This window comes from Callorhinus ursinus, unplaced genomic scaffold (assembly GCF_003265705.2).
Source record: "Callorhinus ursinus isolate GAN/ISIS: 27379988/994484 unplaced genomic scaffold, GSC_fseal_2.0 scaffold1, whole genome shotgun sequence".
Classification (NCBI taxonomy): domain Eukaryota; kingdom Metazoa; phylum Chordata; class Mammalia; order Carnivora; family Otariidae; genus Callorhinus; species Callorhinus ursinus.
In genome coordinates, this window is record NW_027397063.1 from 107,822,517 (window position 1) to 107,827,442 (window position 4,926).

At 39.6% G+C, this 4,926-nt stretch overlaps 1 pseudogene; it reads right to left on the reverse strand.

Moving 5' to 3' along the window:
• Positions 1-852: 852 nt before the first annotated feature.
• On the reverse strand, positions 853-4,259 carry LOC112822572 (translationally-controlled tumor protein-like; annotated as a pseudogene).
• Positions 4,260-4,926: the final 667 nt, after the last annotated feature.

A 4,926-nucleotide genomic window follows, 5' to 3' on the forward strand; every position in this document is an offset into this window, starting at 1 on the left:
GCATACTAACAATCATATTTTGCTGAAATTTGTTCTATATAAATTAGCTTTTACTAAAATTATATTTTATAATTTTAATAAATAATGAAATAAAATGAGTGACTTTGAATAATGATGAAATAAAAATGAGTGACTTTGAATATACAATACCTTTTGCTAGAAAATGTTTGAGTTAATTAATATCTCTCCAAATAATGGATGCTTTAGTATTTCAATTCTTAGGACTCTATGTAGATAATCCTATTCCCTAGTCAAATTCCTTTTTAAAATAGGGGCTTCCTACATAATGTACCTCAACTTTTTTTTTCTTTCCAACTGTATTCTTTTGGTAATCTCTTCCAGAGATAATTGCTCCCGTTTGTAGGTGATGAAATGTGTTAGGAACCTACTTCAAATGTTGACCCAGCTCTAAGCATGGTCTTTCCCTTTACTTGAACTCAGAATTAAGACTCTTGGCTCTTGTTTTTTATATTCCAGTCCCAGAAGTAGCTTTCATTGTAGAAGCTATCTGCAGGCCATCTTGTGCTTTCTAGCACTAGTCTACAACCAGGCTCTAGCTTCTCCAGGACACTACACAATAGGGATTTGCCTATATATTAAACTACAAGGCATTCTCTTATTAGTTGTTTTTATTTTTTTTAAGAATTTATTTATTTATTTGACAGAGAGAGACACAGCAAGAGAGTGAACACAAGCAGAGAGAGTGGGAGAGGGAGAAGCAGGCTTCCCGCCAAGCAGGGAGCCCGATGTGGAACTTGATCCCAGGACCCTGGGACCATGACCTGAGCTGAAGGCAGACGCTTAACGACTGAGCCACCCAGGCACCCTCTCCTTAGTTTAAATACATTTTATTTTAGACAACTAACATGACATGTTTTTTTCTTTAAAAAAGTGCCCGTGCTCCAAATAAATCAAGGTAAAAATAAATGAAGAGCTCAAGATGACATCAGTCGCATTTGTCTAAGTCCTGCTGTTGTGTGAATAAAGCACAGTGGCCAATTATGATAACAGGTGATACAGCCAATGTAATAGGCAAATTTGTTAACATTTTTCCATTTCTAAACCATCCTTAAAGAAAACCATATATGGGGTCTCACCATCCTCATGACAGTCCAGCAGAGCGACCATGCCATCTGGATTCATGTTTTCACAAATAATGAACTGGTAGTTCTTTTGTTTGTTTGTTTTTGTTTTTTTAAATTTTTTTATTATTATGGTATGTTAATCACCATACGTTACATCATTAGTTTTTGATGTAGTGTTCCATGATTCATTGTTTGTATGTAACACCCAGTGCTCCATGCAGTACGTGCCCTCTTCAATACCCATCACCAGGCTAATCCATCCTGCCATTCCCCTCCCCTCTAGAACCCTCAGTTTGTTTCTCAGAGTCCATAGTCTCTCATGGTTCATCTCCCCCTCCGATTTCCCCTCCTTCATTCTTCCCCTCCTGCTATCTTCTTCTTTTTTTTTAACCTATAATGTATTATTTGTTTCAGAGGTACAGGTCTGTGATTCAACAGTCTTACATAATTCACAGCGCTCACCATAGCACATACCCTCCCCAATGTCTATCACCCAGCCACCCCATTCCTCCCAACCCCCACCACTCCAGCGACCCTCAGTTTGTTTCCTGAGATTAAATTGCTCATATCAGTGAGGTCATATGATACATGTCTTTCTCTGATTGACTTATTTCACTCAGCATGATACCCTCCAGTTCCATCCAAGTCATTGCAAATGGCAAGATTTCGTTCCTTTTGATGGCTGCCTAATATTCCGTTGTATATATATATACCACATCTTCTTCATCCATTCCTCTGTCGATGGACATCTTGGCTCTTTCCACAGTTTGGCTATTGTGGACATTGCTGCTTTAAACATCGGGGTGCACGTACCCCTTCAGATCCCTACATTTGTATCTTTGGGGTAAATACCCAGTAGTGCATAGCTGGGTTGTATAGTAGTTCTATTTTCAACTTTTTGAAGAACCTCCATACTATTTTCCAGAGTGGCTGCACCAGCTTGCATTCCCACCAACAGTGTAGGAGGGCTCCCCTTGCTCCGCAACCCCACCAACATCTGTTGTTTCCTGACTTGTTAATTTTAGCCATTCTGACTGGTATGAGGTGGTATCCCATTGAGGTTTTGATTTGGATTTCCCTGATGCCGAGCAATGTTGAACACTTTTTCATGTGTCTGTTGGCCATTTGGATGTCTTCTTTGGAAAAATGTCTGTTCATGTTGTCTGCCCATTTCTTGATTGGATCATTTATTCTTTGGGTGTTGAATTTGATAAGTTCTTTATAGATTTTGGATATTAGCCCTCTATCTGATATGTCATTTGCCAATATCTTCACTCATTCTGTCGGTTGTCTTTTGGTTTTGTGGACTGTTTCATTTGCTGTGCAAAAGCTTTTTATCTTGAAGTCCCAATAGTTCATTTTTGCCCTTGCTTCCCTTGCCTTTGGCGATGTTTCTAGGAAGAAGTTGCTGTGGCTGAGGTCGAAGCGGTTGCTACCTGTGTTCTCCTTTAGGATTGTGATGGACTCCTGTCTCACATTTAGGTCTTTCAACCATTTGGAGTCTATTTTTGTGTGTGGTGTAAGGAAATGGTCCAGTTTCATTCTTCTCCATGTGGCTGTCCAATTTTCCTAACACCATTTGTTGAAGAGACTGTCTTTTTTCCATTGGACATTCTTTCCTGCTTTGTCGAAGATGAGTTGACCATAGAATTGAGGGTGCATTTCTGGGCTCTCTATTCTGTTCCATTGATCTATGTGTCTGTTTTGTGCCAGTACCATACTGTCTTGATGATGACAGCTTTGTAATAGAGCTTGAAGTCCGGAATTGTGATGCCACCAGCTTTGCTTTTCTTTTTCAACATTCCTCTGGCTATTCGGGGTCTTTTCTGGTTCCATACAAATTTTGGGATTATTTGCTCCATTTCTTTGAAAAAATGGATGGTATTTTGATAAGGATTGCTTTAAATGTGTAGCTTGCTCTAGATAGCATTGATATCTTCACAATATTTGTTCTTCCAATCCATAAGCATGGAACATTTTTCCATTTCTTTGTGTCTTCCTCAATTTCTTTCATGAGTATTTTATAGTTTTCTGAGTACAGATCTTTTGCCTCTTTGGTTTGATTTATTCCTAGGTATCTTATGGTTTTGGGTGCAATTGTAAATGGGATCGACTCCTTAATTTCTCTTTCTTCTGTCTTGTTGTTAGTGTATAGGAATGCCACTGATTTCTGTGCATTGATTTTATATCCTGCCACTTTACCGAATTCCTGTATGAGTTCTAGCAGTTTTGGGGTGGAGTCTTTTGGCGTTTCCACATAAAGTATCATATCATCTGCAAAGAGTGAGAGTTTGACTTCTTCTTTGCCGATTTGGATGCCTTTGATTTCTTTTTGTTGTCTGATTGCTGTGGCTAGGACTTCTAATACTGTGTTGAATAGCAGTGGTGATAGTGGACATCCCTGCTGTGTTCCTGACCTTAGGGGGAAAGCTCCATGTATTTGAGTTCCTTTCGACTTTCCTCCGGTGATTGAGTTCTAGTTTCAAAGCATTGTGGTCTGAAAATATGCAAGAAATGATCCCAGTCTTTTGGTACCGATTGAGACCTGATTTGTGACCTAGGATGTGATTTATTCTGGCGAATGTTCCACGGGCACTAGAGAAGAATGTGTATTCTGTTGCTTTGGGATGGAATGTTCTGAATATATCTGTGAAGTCCATTTGGTCCAATGTGTCATTTAAAGTCTTTATTTCCTTGTTGATCTTTTGCTTAGATGATCTGTCCATTTCAGTCAGGGGGGTGTTAAAGTCCCCCACTATTATTGTATTGTTGTCGATGTGTTTCTTTGCTTTTGTTATTAATTGGCAAGGATGTGCTTGATTTGTTCTGCAGCCCCTGTCATAAAAAGTTTTACTCTTTCTGGTCTCCGTTCTTCACGTTTACCTTTGATTGATTTCATATATTCTTTGATGTTCTTCTTGTAGGTTTCCTCTGCGAAGCTGGTTTCCATCATTTGCGGGAAGTGCAAATGATGGTTCATGACAATATCAATGCTAGTGATTTTGTGCTTTTGGTACTTTCACCCTTGGGGCCTTCAGTGGGGACATTTCCACCAATAAGTGAGTCAACAATGTTACCCTCTGTCTTACTGATCATCTTCCCCTCCACCTCCAGGCACAGCCTGTCCATGACCTCCCAGATCTTGAGGATGTCGGAGAACATCTCATCATGCCTAATGAGGAGATGATTATGACTGCGGCTGGACAGAGACTACAGTGGCACCAGCTTAGCAGGAGCCTAAGAACTCTGAGTGAGCTCAGTGCAGCCAGAACAGCACTTGGGGGGAGGGGAGAGGGGAGAGAGAAGCAATGCCTTGACTTTTAAATGTTATCTGTATAAACTGGTTAATAAATAACTTATTAAAAGGGTCAGGTGCAGAAGAGCTTTATTAACATACATCTGTCAAGATGAGATTTTTAATTCTTTTAAATGACAAACAGTCCAAGTGTGTTCGCTTAAGATGAATGAGGATAGGTAGTAACTTCCTTGAAACCTGGTTTAACCACTGCAGAGCTACTTCGGTTTCAGGGCAGAAATCAACAGATTGGGTCTGGAGTTAGCATTACTTAGATATATAGAAAGTGCACAGCAACAGTTCCAGCCTGTTACCAAGGCTCTATTCATATACTGGACCTCACTCAAGGTGAGGTCCGCTAATGGCAGTCAGTGCATAAGAATCCATCTCCTTGTGATTCTTATTTACATCAGCATTCCTAATTGCTTTATCATTTCTAAGTCAATTTCATCAGTCAGGGACATTTGTGTTGTTATCGTTAATTCAACTGTTTTCTGAAGGCAAGTATAGAACTCTGAAATAAGTGCATGTGTGTATTTATATACA